Source organism: Budorcas taxicolor, chromosome 4, assembly GCF_023091745.1.
Source record: "Budorcas taxicolor isolate Tak-1 chromosome 4, Takin1.1, whole genome shotgun sequence".
NCBI classification, from domain to species: domain Eukaryota; kingdom Metazoa; phylum Chordata; class Mammalia; order Artiodactyla; family Bovidae; genus Budorcas; species Budorcas taxicolor.
Window position 1 is genome coordinate 105265556 of NC_068913.1, and position 16618 is coordinate 105282173.

Consider the following 16618-nt stretch of genomic DNA (forward strand, 5'->3'; position numbering starts at 1 on the left):
TCATCTTAAAGCATCTCACCCTCAGCATCTCACTGACAGCCTACCTGGATCAGAAACAGTCTCTCCTTCCCAATTTCTTCCCTGAATGTACAACCACCAGTCTTGAGTTTCACATTCAGAATTATTTTCAGCCTCCCGTCCTTTCCCCGCCATGTTCAATCAGGCAACAAGTCCCGTGGTTCCTTTCAAAGTTTTGAAGAGGCTTATATCCTTCAGTGACAGAGAGGGAACTGGACCCCAAGTCCATTGCCTTCCTACTTCCATTGAACATGGAATTCAAGTCACAGGAAGATTACAGGGGACATAACAGCCTCAGTGAACATGTAACAGGTCTGAGGGACAAAGGTATCACATGAATCTGAGCAAACTCTGGGAGATAGTGAAGGACAGGGAAGCCTGGCACGCTGCAGTCCATGGGGTCGCAAAGAGTCTTAAGTGAAGACGTGCTTAATGTCTTCACTTCTCCTTCCATACTTGGCTGCAACCCGGGCTGGGACACCTTCCCCCGAAATTCCCCACATGGCAGGTCTGCCAGTCGGTGATCTTCAGCGCCTTCTTCCTCTTATCTGCCCTGTGAGCTGTGCTCAAGTATCACTGACATGGCTGAGGTTTCATCTCTGCGCCTCTGCAGTAAGACAGGCTCACGGGGCTCAAAGGTCCTCTGTTCCTCCTAGGAGTGCACAAAGGGCCCCAGAAGTTCCCAGAAGCTTGGTCTCCTGGGAGTGAGTGGGGAGACGGGCCTGGTTTCTCTGGCACCTGCTAGCTGAGTTGCTTTCTCTGTAGACTCAGCCTAAGTACTGTGGCTCCCAATCTTTCCCACAGCATACCCTTTGCTTTTACAAAATGCTAGAGCTGACAGTCATTCCAAAGCCTTCCATTTTTGTTTTTGACAGTTTTCACTGTTGCAAAGTTTTTTGTTGAGCCAAGATTGCTCTCACTCTAATTTTGCCCGCGGGCTCTTGTCCTGCCCCTGGGCTGTCTCTGCCTTGCTCTGGACTTGCACGAATCCGCTTGATCCCTCTCTCACATGGGGGCTTTTCAGATGTGAAGACATTTCTCCTGCCTACATGCTTTAAGCTCTTTCAGCTACTTCCTAAATGACTTGGCTTCCAGGTCTTTCATCATCTCCCCAATTCATTGCTTTATCCAATAAATGGACATGAGTTGGAGCAAATTCAGGGAGATGGTGAAGGACAGGGAAGACTGGCGTGTTGCAGTTCGTGGGGCCACAAAGAGTCGGACATGGCTTAGCAGCTGAACGACGACATCCAGTAAATAAATGATGGTGCGCCCACTTTGTGTCAGATCTTGTTAGGCACTGGGATACAATGTTGAAAAGCAGCCACCTGATCTGTTTTCATGAAGCTTATTTCAATCTAGGAAATGCTTGAGTTTACCCTTGTCCCCCTTAAAACGTGATTTATTGATGTTGTTGTCCAGTCGCTCAGTCATGTCCGACTCTTTGCGACCCCATGGACTGCAGCGTGCCAGGCTTCCCTGTCCTTCACTATCTCCCAGAGTTTGCTCAGATTCATGTGATACCTTTGTCCCTCAGACCTGTTACATGTTCACTGAGGCTGTTATGTCCCCTGTAATCTTCCTGTGACTTGAATTTCATATTCAATGGAAGTAGGAAGGCAATGGACTTGGGGTCCAGTTCCCTCTCTGTCACTGAAGAATATAAGCCTCTTCAAAACTTCGATCTTCCATCCATAAAATAGGGGTAAAAAAACACCCCGCTGATGCAGTATCATTCCTGGTGGCTCAGCTGGTAAAAGAATCCACCTGCAATGCGGGAGATCTGAGTTCGGTCCCTGGGTGGAGAAGATCCCTTGGAGAAGGGAAAGGCTGCCCACTCCAGTATTCTGGCCTGGAGTCGCAAGGAGTCAGACATGACTGAGCCACTTTCACTTTCAAACCCAGTTTTCAGCAGCCTGGGGTAGAAATCAGGTAGTTTTTAGATTGGGACTCCAAGTCATGATGATTCTGAGGCCCCAGATGAATCTGAATGCAGGCCCACTGCCCCACCCTGCAAAGTCTCCCCTGGGTCTTTCAGGGAGCCCTGAAAAGGGTCCCCCAATTAGTCCCTGTCATTAACATGCCCCTCCTCTGCCCTGGCTTCTCTGGCTGAGGTCCACAGCCCCCAAACCACGAGTAGGAGCCTTGGGACCACGAGGGCGAACGTTGGGGAGCCTGTTTGGCTCCAGGCTTGTGTGTGGGGTGGGGGGGCTGCTGCCACACCCCAGAGCCTCACACCCTGACGACCCAGCAGTGCTGACTCTACTCACAGGTGGAAAAAATGCACCTTCCATTCATCCACTCCTACAAGCAACTTCCAGCAAATACATACCCCTTCCCCCTCAAAACAAACCAATTAAGAAAAACACCAATTCCCACAGGAGTGAGTTCAGAAGTCTCAATAATTTGCACCCCCCAGATTCAGACCTGGCTCAGCTTGATGAATGAGAACAGGCTCAAACTGGACCTGTGAACCTCTGTACTTGGGCGACATAAATGGCATCTTGCCAGCTTCCCCTAGGACAACAAGGCACACCTGCCCATCGGGTGGCCTTCAGGAAATAGAAACTCTGCCCCAGAGCTGAACTGAAATATCCACTTCAAAAAGCCAGAAAACTGCCAACTGCTTTTAAAAGGCAGCACCTCCTCCCTCCCAGCACTTGGGCTGCCCTGTGGCCGAAGCCACCTGATCACATTGAAGTAGGAGGCCAGAGACCATCACCTGGGAAAAAATTGAAGGACTAGGTGGGAGCGGGGTGGGCAGTGGGGGTGGTACCTGGAGAGAAATGGTGACAGTGGTGTGGCAGAGATGGGAGAGCAGGTGGGGAAGGAGGAGTTTCAGAGAAAATCAGGTGAATGAAAACACAAAGCAGCTACCACTCCAGGGGAAGACAAGGGTTGCAGGTGAAGTGGGAATGGCCTACAGCACTGCCTGGCTCAGAAGCCCATAGCACTTGTCCGGTCCTAATAACATGAAAACTAATCATTTCATCAAATGTTGTGATGCGGGAGCAGGTGACTCCTCGGCTACCACAGTTAGAAGTAACCGGGTAGTGTCCAAAACTGACAAATCAAGCAATAGTAACAGAAGCATATTATTTGGAACAAGAGAGTTAAACACCAGAATAAAGGCTATCGGGACTGGCTGTCTCTGGAGAGAGCCGGGGGGCAGTAGATGAGGGTGATGGCTGTTTTTCATCACAATTTTAATAGATTTATCCCATTTCACTTTTTTTTTTACTGCACTGTGCAGCGTTCAGGATCTTAGTTCCCTAACCAGGGATCAAACCCATGCCCCTGCACTGGGAGTGTGGAGTCTTTAACCGCTGGACCACCAAGGAAGTCCCTCATTTCATTTTCTAAACTATGTCCATGTATGATTCTGTTAGAGAAAGAGAGAGGGGAGATAATTTTATATAAAACAGATCCTCTTGGCTTCTATTAACACAAAGCAGGATTTCAAAAACCTCAGGGCTCTGCTCTACCCAGGAAGTCATCAGATACGTGGCCATGTGTATTACTTACCAGGCTGCAGCAACCAAGTGCTACAGACTGAGCAGCGTAACCAACAGCCACTTAATGTCTCACTCTGCGGGAGGCAGAGGCTGAGATCAAGGTGTTGGCAGGGGTAATGCCTTCTGAGGCGGTGAGTGAGACTCTCCTCTGGGCCTCTCTTGTAGTTCACATGATTTGCTGGTGATCCTTTGCCTTCCTTGACTTGTAGACACATCACTCCCATCTCTGCCTTCATGTTCACAAGGCATGTGTTCACATGTTCACTCCCTGTGTGCATGTGTGTGTGTGTGTGTGTGTGTGTTAATTGCTCAGTCGTGTCTCTTTGCAATCCCATGGCCATGGAAGTCCATGGGATTTTTCCATGCAAGAATACTGGAGTGGGTGGCCATTTCCTTCTCCAGAGGCTCTTCCTGACCCAGGGATCAAACCCAGGACTCCTGCATTGCAGACAGATTCTTCACCGTCTGAGCCACCAGGGAAGCCCCGCTGTGGGCCTATCTGTGTTCCAAACTGCCCTTTTCATAAAGTTTTGTTTTCAGCAGCGCCACCTGGCTTGTGGGATTTTAGTTCCCTGATCAAGGGTTGAAACCAGACCCTCAACCGTGAGAGCACGGAGTCCTAACCACTGGACAGCCAGGGAATTCCCACTTCATTCTAAACGAGCACATTACAGCTGCTATGAACTTATTTCCAAATAAGGTCACATTCTGAGGCGGTGGAGGCCAGGACTCAATATATGAAGGGGGGACACAACTCAACCCATGACACTGTGGTGGAACCGGGAGATGTCATTGCTACGCTCTGACACAAATTGGCCAGGGTGCAGGCACACGACATTTTAGGCTTCAGGCTCACCACCTGCTGCTCCTGATTCAGTTCGGCAAGGGCCCATCCCTCCTCTCTGCTCCCCTGAGTACACACCTCTACAAAGCACTCTCGCTTCCTGCTAACACAACAGCAATCCCTGTGTCGTCCACCATGTCATTTCCCTCAGCTGCCCGGCTCAGCCCCCATCCATACCTGTCCCCCCCGCTTCCCTCTGGCTCAGCCAGCTCCGTTACCCCTCATAAGGACTCAGCCCAGGGGGCCCCTAGTTCCCCACAGCAAGGACTTGTACTCAATCCGCAGCACAAAAGAACGAACGCTCCCATCCCCACGTGTCTGAGCCGGACAGTCGTGAGCAGGAGTCCTTACCATCCACTCACTAGCCCAGTGCGTGTGTGCTCAGTCGCTCAGTCGTGTCTGACTCTTTGCGAGCCCATGCACTGGAGCCCGCCAGGCTCCTCTGTCCATGGGATTCTCCAGGCAAGAACACTGGAGCAGGTTACCATTTCCTCTAGGGGATCTTCCCAACCCAGGAATCGAACTCGTATCTCCTGCATCTCCTGCATTGGCAGGCAGGTTCTTTTACTACTAGTGCCACCGGGAAAGCCTATATCTATCTATCTATCTATCTATCTATCTATCTATCTAAGCTCCCCTCCCTCATGAGCCTGCCTCCCATTCCCCATCCCACTGCTGCAGGTTGTCACAGAGCGCTGGGCTGGGCTCCCTGTGTTATGGAGCAGCTCCCCACTAGCTATCTATGGTACATGTAGTGGTATATACATATCAGCGCTCCTCTCTCAATCTGTCCCAACCTCACCTTCCTCCACTGAGTCCACAAATCCGTTCTCTACATGTTTCTATTCCTGCCCTGCCAATAGGTTCATCAGTATCGTTTTTCTAGATTCCATATATATGCATTAATACACGATATTTGTTTTTCTCTTTCTGATGTACTTCACTCTGTATAACAGGATCTAGGTTCACCCATCTCAGTTCAACTGAGTCACACTCGTTCCTTTTATATGGCTGAGTAAACACATCTTAAAAAGTAAATGATTCAGTAAATAATGTTGTTGATTTGCTCTATGAAATTTTAAGACCAAGCTAAGTTACACTACCCATATCATTTGACACTCTCAGGCCTACAAGCACCCCGCTGAGGCCTGACCACGTGTTTGTGAGAACTTTCTCCCATGGGGAAGGAAGGACAGGTCAAGTCTGGGAGCATGTCTCCACGGGAAAACACACTGTATAGGTTGTCTTGGAGCATCTTGGTCAAGAATTCCACTGCTAGAGCCATTTGGAGATGGCTCAAGGTAGAAAACAGCCAACCCCTACCAGTTTCTAAAAGAATTCATTCAGGACCTAGAGAGTGTTATATAGAGTGAAGTAAGTCAGACAGAGAAAGAGAAATATTGTATGACATCCCTTGTATGTGGAATCTAAAAAGAAATGATACAAATGAACTTACAAAACAAAAAGAGACAGAAGACGAACTTATGGTTGCCAGAGGGGAAGGGATAGTTAGGGAGTTTGGGAAGATCATGTACACACTGCTATATTCAAAATGGATAACCCATAAGGACCTATTGTATAGCACAAGGAACTCAATGTTATGTGGTGCCTGGATGGGAGGGGGGTTTCAGGGAGAACTGATACGCATATATGTACGGCTGAGTCCCATTGCAGTTCACGTCAAACTACCACGATTGGCTATACACCAATACAAAATAAAACGTAAAAAATAAAGGGACTTTGCTGGTGGTCCGGTGGCTGGGACTCTGCACTTCCAGTGCTGGGGGGTGTGGGTTCAGTTTCCGGTCAGGGAACTAAGACCCCACATGCTACACAGCCCCCCTCAGAAAGAGTTTAATAAATAAAATAATTCACCAGGTCTGCTGCCTACAATTCCTTTAGAACTTGCCAACGCAACAGAGGGAAGCCTTATGCTTCTTCTTTGTAATAATAACAGTGATGAAAAGAACAGCTAACCTTTCATCATGGGCAGACTGTGGTCCAGGCACTGTTGTGTTTTGTGAGGCTTGATTCGTTTGATTCACCCAATTAACTTTTAGTGAGGAGGTGCTCAGGAAGGAGGGCTCATTCCCACAGCTGCCTGGCCGTAGGCCTTCAAGTTCTCTCTATAAAGAGAGGATAAGACCCATGTAATAGCTTTGTTATGAGGATTAAATGAAGCCATGTAGGTAGAGCACTTTAGCCCAAGATTTCCATTTCACAGACATAGAGAACTGAACAAAACATTTGAAAAAATATGCACTGCGTTAGTTAAAAACCAACGAGAAAGGGGAAAATGTGAGATCCTTTCCAGAGTATGTCAACCGGCCCCTCAAGACGTCTGTCCCGGTGGAGGTGAACTTGGAGCGCTGTTTGATCTCTTGATCCCGGTAGCCAGTCTCTGCTAAGCCTGGCGTCACCCCACATCAAAGGAGACAACGCGAAGTCAGAAGAGCCGAAATGCGGCCCCCACTTCAAAGGGAGTTCCTCTCCCGGAAGCTGTTAGAGTCTTACAAGGACGGTAAACAGCAATACACCTCAGGGGCCTCACAGCGAGGTACAGCTCCATCCAACCAGTTGCCTCTCGCATCCAACTCAGACTTCCCTGGGACCCAAAGAGGACACCCGAGAATGAAGATGCCGCTGTTTGAGGATGTTGGTCCTTCGCCTTCCTAAGTTCCCTGCAGCCAGAAAGCCCCATCGCAGAGTGGGCCGTGACGGCAGTGCCCCGTCTTGCTTTCTGCCCGCTGTCAAGTCCACACCGACAGCTCTGATTCCTGGGCTCCCGTCCTCTGGCTTATATAGACTATGCTTCTGTGTTTAAAAGTCACAGCCAGAAGTAAAACACTCCTTTTTAGAGCGGGATTGGGGTATGAGTCCGATGGTGAAGGAGGCACCTAAAAAAAAGATCTGCCTTCTCCTGCCTTGGATCCAGCATTTGCAGCCCCGCCTCCCTGCCCTCCGGCCGTTGGCTAAGCTACCGCACGAAAGATGCGCGGGTTATCACACCCTTCTCCACCTATCTGTGGCCCAGATTCTAGCGACAGGCAGGCTGAGGCCGTCGGGGCAGTTTCCCGGAGCTCCCTTGTATATTACAGCTGGGGGAGGGGGAGGTCGAGCGGCGGCGCGGGGAGTTGGGGGGGTGGGCGAGCGGCGGAGGACCCTCATGTGAGCCCCAGGGTGCCCCGATAGATTCATTTGGCGTGCCCGTACTCCCCCGCCCCCCCAAACTCAGAAGCTTCCCCTTTCACCACCCCCGCCCCCAGTGCCGTCACACCCCATCCTTGCCACTCCTGCCGGCACCTTCCACACCCCTGAGAAACCCTCCGCCCCGCAAGCTCCCATCCCCGAGACCACGACGCAGCCCCGGCCCCCGAGCGCTCGCATCCCCAGACCCCCGCACGTCACCCGAGGGCGCACCCCTAGCCACCGCCACCCCCGCACCTCCGCACCCCCGCACCCCCAGCCGAGCCGGCGCCGGGCGGGGGCCGGATGCGCAGACGTGCCGCACGTGCGCCGCGCGGTGATTGGCAGCGCTGGCCCCGCCCGCGCCCCCGCCAAGCTCTCCGCGCCGCTCGCTCAGGGGTGTCCTGAACCGCAGCCGCTGATTCCGGGCGAGGGGGCTGCCCTGGCGCGCCGGCCGGGCTGCGGGGTTCGCCGCTCGGGGAACAATGCAGGCTGATGGGAAGTGCTTGGGGGGGGGGCGCGGGGGGCGGCGGGAGAAGGGAAGCCGCTAGAAAGCGCCCCCAGCTCACCCATGTTTTCTAGCTAGGCGTTGTTAAAATAAGCTTGCTCTGAGGAGCGGGAGATGCTATTCCTGCCGAGAGAAAACACTTTCTGTAAGTGATGAAAGAAATGTTCCACTTTATTCGGTTGTGCACTGGGGCCCAGGGCATTTACGCCCCAGCATTCTTCACTTCTCCGGCAAGGGGAAGCGTCGGGAAGACGCCTAAGCGTTTTAACGCCGCCGGGTGCGGGCCTGAGAAAGTGACAAAGGCACAGCTCGCGTGGCGCCGAGAGTGACGCTCCGCCTCCGAGTAGAGGACCAGAAAAACGTCTTCCAAGGGGCCGGTGTGGCTGAGTTTACCTGGGAAGCCTTTCCCAAAGGGGGCGATTTGAGCAGAGACTGGAGATGGCGGGCCTAGGATCAGAATTGCGAGCCGGGACAGACTGAGCGCGCGGAGAAGCGCGCTCCCAGGGGTCGATGGGGACCGGAGGGCGGCGAAGGCGCAAGCGGCCCTGAGTGGTTCTCGGCGGTGAACCTCAGAGGAGCCGTCTCTCCTCATCCCAGCCGCAGTCAGCCAATGAAAAACACGCGCAGGGGGCTCCCCAGCCAATGGAAACGTGCCGCCTGCCGAGGCATTGCCACTGGAAACACCGATGGAGACCCGGCCAAGCGCTTTTTCTCGGAGGCTGCTTTCCCAGAAGTCTAGGATCTGTGTGTATCAAGGACCGAAATACCCAGAGCGAGTTCATTTACTCAGTCATGCGGCTTAGAGCGCCTGCTGTTTGGAAGGCACGCGCCGTAGTGGGTGGAGCGGGCAAAGGAAGAAAGGGAGGAGGGCCGAGGGACGGAAATGCGCTTCCTGTCCTGAGCGTCGCGGAAGCTGCCAAGGGGTTTCCGCGGCTCTTCTACGTGCCGCGTTGTTTCGCCTACGATAAACGTTAGCGTTAATGTTTGTGTAGTGCTTTCCAGTTTCCAACTTGCTCTCACAACCGTGATCTTACTCGGCAATCATTATTACCTAAGAGACGGGTATTATTACTCATGTTTTAATAGGGAGAGAAGTGGGGCGCCAGATCAATTAAATCATATACCCAAAGCGACACAGCTGTTAGCTTTGGGACTAGAAATCAGGTGTCCAGGCTGCAAATCCAGGGCTCTTTAAATTTATCAAAGGAAGGAAACCAGTTCTGCTCTATGATACTGGTGCCCAGGGCACACCCAGCAATCAAAATGAAATCCAGAAGGGCTAGGTTAATTTTTTTTTTTTAAAGCCTTAGTCACTGCCCTTTCACATTGCCCTTTGAAACGCAGCTTAGCAATGCTGTTATACACCTGGGTGTGAAGAGGAGTGTCCATGGACTCACCACTGGGAAAGTCAATACCATAGGGGAAAGCAGAATGAGAAGAATGAGGATGGGTTAGCACCTGTGGATTTCCTCTTCACCTACATCCCCGGGGCCAGTCTCTGTCTTCTCTTCTATTGGTCCACAACTGAAGATACTGCTTCCTGCTCCTTGGGCCAGGCTTTGCCTGCCTAATATAGGCTATACTCCAGGGGACCGGTGAGACCTCCCCCACAGCCACCGTCATCACCTCAGCACTGAGGAAATGAAACCGCCCCACCCCTTCCCTGGCCACAGTGACCTTGAGGTCTGTTTTCGTTTGGGGCTGTAAAGTATGTGGGATCTTAGTTCCTCAAGCAGGGATTGAACCTGCATTCTGCGTTGGGAGAGCAGAGTCTTAACCACGGGACTCCAGGGAAGTCCCACAATGGCATTATTAAAAGGAATTTTGCTCCCAGAGGATTTGTCACTCTGGAACTTGCTATGTCTCTGCCACAGACGAAGTCTCTGGCCTGGTCAGCAAAATCGATAGTGCCGGAGGCTGAATGCCCATATCAGTCATCTGAGATTTTTTTTATTATGTTATTGTTCCAAGACTCACCTAGAGATCTTAGTTCTCTGACCAGGGATGGAACTCACGATACCCTGCAGTGGAAGCTCAGAGTCTTAACCACTGGACTGCCAGGGAAGACCCTGCTGATCATTTTTTTAAATGCACATTACTGAAGACAACTCTGGATTGTGCTTCAGGAGGTCCTAGTTGTGTAATTTGTTTTGTCTTCTTTTAAATACTCTGAAGTGATTCAGATGACCAGCCAAGTTGGGAACCCACAGATGTAGAAAGACTTTGATCAGGAAGTTTGAGATATCCCAAGGGTGAAACTGACAGGTGATTGGTTAGAGGAGGAACTTGTCACTCATATGTTGATACTGCCTAAGGATGTGCAGAATGACAACTCCATTCATTAGAGAGCCTAAAGGGGAACTAAAACTCCTCAAAGAAAGAAAATACTATGTTGAGTAATCTAAGACTTCACAGGAGTATAGGGCTAGGGAACTGAGAATGGGTGATACCTTACTTTAACTAAAAGTTGTTGTTCAGTCACTCAGTTGTGTCTGACTCTTTGTGACCCCATGGACTGCTGCATACCAGACACCCCTATCCTTTACCATCTCCCGGAGCTTGCTCGAACTCCTGTCCATTGAGTCAGTGATGCCATCCAACCATCTCATTCTCTGTTGTCCCCTTCTCCTCCTGACTTCAATCTTTCCCAGCCTCAGGGTCTTTTCCAATAAGTCAGTTCTTCACATCAGGTGGCCAAAGAATTGTAGCTTCAGCATCAGTCCTTCCAATGACTACTCAGGGTTGATTTCCTTTAGGATGGACTAGTTGGATCTCCTTGCAGTCCAAGGGACTCTAAAGAGTCTCCTCCAACACTACAGTTCAAAAGCATCAATTCTTTGGTGCTCAGCCTTCTTTATGGTCTAACTCTCACATCCATACATGACTACTGGAAAAACCATAGCTTTCACGAGATGGACCTTTGTTGACAAAGTCATGTCTCTGCTTTTTAATATACTATCTAGGTTGGTCATAGCTTTTCTTCCAAGGAGCAAGCATCTCTTAATTTCATGGCTGCAGTCACCATCTGCAGTGATTTTGGAGCCCAAGAAAATAAAGTCTGACACTGTTTCCATTGTTTCCCCACCTATTTGCCATAAAGTGATGGGACTGGATGCCATGATCTTAGTTTTTTGAATGTTGAGTTTTAAGCCAGCTTTTTCACTCTCCTCTTTCACTTTCATCAAGAGGCTCTTTTTGGTCCTTCTTCACTTTCCACCGTAAGGGTGGTGTCATCTGCATATCTGAGATTATTGATATTTCTCCTGGCAGTCTTGATTCCAGCTTGTGCTTCCTCTAGCCCAGCATTTCTCATGATATACTCTGCATAAAAGTTAAATAAGCAGGGTGACAATATACAACTTTGATGTATTCCTTTCCTAATTTGGGATGAGTCTGTTGTTTCATGTCCAGTTCTAACTGTTGCTTCTTGACCTGCATATAGGTTTCTCAGGAGGCAGGTTAGGTGGTCTGGTATTCCCATCTCTTTAAGAATTTTCCACAGTTTGTTGTGATCCACACAAAGGCTTTAGTGTGGTCAATGAAGTAGCAGTACATACTCTAAGGAGAGAGAAGGTCAGTGACTCACATCTTACATAACTTCTATTCTGATCAATGGAAACTGTTTGCTTTAGTTCTTTGTCATGCTTACCCTCTAGACCAGCACTGTTCAGTACAGTAGCCACCAGTCATGTATGGCTCTTGAGCCCTTGAAATGTGGCTGGTCCAAACTGAGATGTGCTGTCAGTGTAAAATGCACACTGGATTTCAAAGACTTAGCCAGAAGATAATGGATAGCTCAGTAACACCTTTAACACTGATTACATATTAAAACAGTATGTTAGATCTGTTGGGGGGGTAAATCAAATATATTATTATAATTAATTACACCTGGGTTTCTGTTTTTGTTTTAATGTGGCTACTGGAGAATTTGAAATTCCATATATGACCTGTGGGGGCTAAAAACATTAGGCACATATCATGCCCTAAGCTCTGTGCATTCTACTGCTGTATGTAAATGAAAATCAAATTTAAAAATTAAACAAATAATGGCTTCCTGTTGCATTTAAAGCAATATCTAAGATCCTCTCCTGGTCATCAAGATCCAACCTGCTTCTCTACCTCATCAGATATCATGAGGGCTTCCCAGGACTCACTGACTGTCCTGCTTTTCACCTGTGCCTGGCTCATGCCCACTTCTGCACATTGCCATTTACTTCTTCCTCTGTTTGAAAAGGATTTCCCTCCAGATCTTTACAGTCATTCACATCTCAGCTCAAACATCACCTCCTTTTTACCTTGGGCATCTATATCAGTTAGAATGTTGTTGGTCAAAAGAAACAAGAAACTCAGATTGGCTTAAACATTGAACAGAATATAGTGGCTTCTGGACCTAAAATGCCCAGCAGCCAATCAGGCTCCAGGGCCCTGGATCTGTGTCTCTATGATTCTTTGGATGCTCCCCTCTTAAGTGGGTCAGCTCTGTCCTCATGCTAGCAAAATGGCTACAGCAATTCCTGGCTTCACCTCTGTCCCACCTCATGCAGAAAGAGGGTTTCTTATCCTCCAACACTCAAAGGAAAGTCCTAGACTTTACCTAACCCATTGATTAACCTAAGAGACTCCCATGTGCTGATCAGCATATCCCTGAACCAGTCACTGCTGAAAGGACCCAAATTAGGCTTAGGCAGCTAAGGTCCTCTCCCACCCAGATCTCTAGGCTGTCAACTACTAGGGAGATGCTGATGGTTGCTATAGAGGTCTCCAGCAGTGTTCTCTAGACCAACTGTCCCCAACCTCCGGGATCTAATGCCTGATGATCTGAGGTGGAACTGATGTAATAATAAACTTCAATATAAATGTAATGTGCTTGAATCATCCTGAAACAACGCCACCCCAGTCTGTGGAAAAATTGTGATCCACGAAATCAGTCCCTGGTGCCAAAATGATTGGAGGTGGCTGCTCTAGACCACCCTACCACCTAGGGCTGGGCAAACTTTGTAAAGGGCTGAAGAGTAGGTCATTAGTTTTTTTATTTCCTAAGGGTTTATTTTGTTTTGTAATCCCTTAAAAATATAAAAATTGTTCTCAGCTGATGGACCTTACAAAAATAGGCCTCGGGCTGGATTTTGCCCAAGGGTCGTAGTTTGCCAATCCCTGAACTAGACTATTATGATGCTTGTGGTGTCTAAATTTACTTTGTTAATTGGCTTCCCCTGACTACAACATACACTCTGTGAGAGCAGGAACCATGTTTGTCTCAACACCTAAAAATAGTGCTGGGCACACAGCAGATGCTCATTAAGGGGTCCCTGGATAGATTACGAAGAAAAGTTTCTGGTGGAGCATGTCAGGACCCAGGACCTAGCTCTGACCTGGGATTTTCTGCCCTCCCTGTAGCGGACACCGCTGCTCCCATATTGACCAATGCAGGAATGGGCAGGGCTACTAATAGTTACTTTGTCTTTACACAAATCAAGGGGTTTCTTCTGGCTGGTGCAGCCCAGCACCCCAGGACCACGGTGAGTGGGTGAGGACTGGGCTGTAGCCCCCACCTAACCCCTTGGAGGGCATCGTTGGGTAAGATGCAACTCGCACATCTAAGATCTCACCTTTCATTGTTCCCACAAAAAAGATCTCACCTTTTATTCAATGGCAAAACCCTCTGCTGGTGCTCTGCCTGCTTTTACTCTTTCTTTACCCACTCCCAATCCCCTCTTTTCCCAGTTTTCTTCAGTCAAATATCTACAATTTTTTTGTGTCAAATGAAAATTCTCATTTGGTTCTTGGAAGTGTATCCCAGTATAATAGAATGCAGCAGAGGGGGAATTGTGGCTGAGGAGGGATTTCCATCCTGTGTGATTTCTGTGCTTTGGGAAAGACAGTGGGCAACGAGAAAAAGGACCAACCAAAGTTGCCAAGGGAATAGGGAAGCTGCCGAAAATATAGAGTGATACATTGAGGGTTCTTCTATCTGGAAAGATAAAGGCTAAGAAGGAATAATATGTTTGATCATAAACTTTATGGTCAGTGAACTCATTCACCCAATCCCGAGCTATAACCAGGGGGCTCTGGATAAAGCTAGAGGGAATGTGGTTTCGGAATAATAGAAAATCAGACTTCACTTGGTGGGTGGTAAGTTCATGGAACTTATTACCCCAAGCAAGAGTCAAACTGGAAATTAAAATACCCAGTATGCTATGGAAGATTTTGTTGTTGACAGACTGTAATGTCTTAGGAAGAGGAATGAGGATGCCCTGGGATATGTCTCCAAGATATGCTCTTGGAGGTCCCAGATGGGAAGAAAAACTGGTTGTTCACAGTCCTTCCCAGCGTGTCCTTGGCGGACACAGAGTTCTGAACTGGGCAAGACCTAGAGTCCAGGCTGCTACCACACACCCTAGGCAGTCCGGAGGGCTGTTTTGCTGAGGAGAGGGGATCTCATAGAAGACTTTTCCTACTTGGATTTCCTTACCCAGCTACAATCTATTGCCGAGAATCCAGGGGTCACTGAGGCAATAAAATGTTTGTGGAAACCTTACATTAATGTCTACTCTGCCCAATGGAAACCCACCTGTTGTCATTAATGATAGCTAACAAATACTATGTTGTTATTGTTCAGTTACTCAGACTCTTTGCAATCCCGTGGACTGCAGCACGCAAGGCTTCCCTGCTCTTCACTGTCTCCCGGAGTTTGTTCAAACTCATGTCCATTGAGATGGTGACACCATTCAACCATCTCATCCTCTGTTGCCCTCTTCTCCTCCTATACAACAAATACTATGTACTATGTGCTGTTATAGGTAGGTAATGACTTAATCCTCCTAACAACCCTGTAAGATGGATCCCATTGTCATCATCTTCCCTGGCGGCTCAGACGCTAAAGAATCTGCCTGCAATGTGGGAGACCTGGGTTCGATCCCTGGGTCAGGAAGATCCCCTGGAGAAGGGAATGGCAATGCACTCTGGTATTCTTGCCTGGAAAATCCCATGGACAGAGAAGCCTGGAGAGCTACAGTCCATGGGGTCACAGAGTCAGACATGACTGAGCGACTGACACTATTTGACAGATGGGAAATGAAGGCACAGAAAAATAACCTTCCCAAGGCCTCATAGCTAATAAGCATTCCAGGACTGAATCTCCAGCTGGCTGACTCTAGGATACACAAACCCCACCACGCTGGGCTTCAGGCCACTCCTGCACATCTTCTGGGGGTACAGCTCTCAGCTCTAGCCAGGTGCTGCCCAGAAGGAATGCAGACCCATTGTAACCTTTTTTTTTTTTTCTTTCAAGAAAAGCCATAAGGGTCCACAGTGGGTTCTGGATTGAATAAACCCAGCTAAATCCCCCAGAACTCATCCAGCTTCTGACTTCTGTTCAGCCCACGCCACCTCTCCAACTGACTTGTCTTATGGAGAGGGTGCTGCGGTCCATGTCCAAGGACATGGGTCACTGGATGTGGACTCTAAGCAGAGCAAGGGAGACAGGCAGGACATGTGTATAGAAGCAGCTTGGGGCGGGCGGGGGGGGGGGGGTGGCGGCAAAGGCTTTGAGTTGGGGTGCTTCTGTGTCTATGGTCTGTCCCCAAGGGAATAGACTTGCTGGCCTTAGCAGTCAGCAGTGATTAGTAATCTCTGGGTCCCTTGCAGTTCCAGGGCTCAATGAATCTATGGATGTCATCACAGAAAGCAACATCTAAGGCAGAGAGAGATGTTTGATGTTGGAAAGATAGGCTCTGTGGCACATATATATACGTATAACCTGACTGTCCATCCTAAGGCCATCAACTACACAAAATGTGCAGAGCCCAAGGCTATGCAGTGTGGTGTGGGCTGAGAAAGCTGGCAGGGCAGAGGCTGGGCAAGGAGTCCGCAGCATTGGCAGAAGCCTTCCTACAGGGCCACCCCATCAGGTTGGGCAGGTCCTGCACCGCCCCTCGCGTGCGCAGAGAGGACTGGGGGCATTCTTCTAGTCTGCACAAAGGCACTGTTCACTGTGCTGAGCACTCACGGGGCTGTGTCCCCCAGAGGAGGGACCTTTTCTCATTCACTTCGAGTCCCTGTATGTAGCAGGGGTCCCTAAAGAAGTCAGGTGCCACTGTACTCCTCCACATACCCCACTTTACTCGATTTCTTTCTTTCCATCTTTCCTACTATTGAGAATGCAGGTGGGATTTGGGGATGGGGCACAGGATTCTGCCCTGGTTCACCCACCCCTTCCTTCCTGTGGGGCTCCAGGGACCAGAGCCTGACACACTGCCTGGAGGCAGGAACACCAGATCCAGAACTCTGACTCCCCTGCCCCCCCGACACAAACCCTGGGAAGGAGCTGAGGGGGAACCAGGAGGCCAGGCTGCCAGAGGACCTTGGTTGTTTCCTCATTCTGTCCCGAGCTGGAAAAGCCAGGGAGAGCGAGGTCATCCAGCTCCCAGGAGTTGGGGGGCAGTGGGCAGGACATGGGTGGAGGCTGTCCCATGGCAGGAACAAGGTCTCCCAGTTTCCCTCATCACAGATAAGGAAATGCTGACTGAATAAGGATAAGGAAGCTGG

At 49.5% G+C, this 16618-nt stretch overlaps 1 protein-coding gene across 3 annotated transcripts in view; it reads right to left on the reverse strand.

Annotated features, from left to right (window-relative positions):
• SLC37A3 (solute carrier family 37 member 3) overlaps nt 1–16618 on the reverse strand; it is a 172130-nt gene that overhangs the window by 27306 nt on the left and 128206 nt on the right. The window contains exon 16 of one of the 3 annotated variants that reach the window (XM_052638517.1): nt 8909–9030. The exons of the other annotated variants lie outside the window; for them this stretch is intronic. The gene's annotated coding sequence lies outside the window, so the exon portion shown is untranslated. Of the gene's footprint in view, nt 1–8908; nt 9031–16618 lie in introns of those variants that run through there. 3 annotated transcript variants of the gene reach the window in all.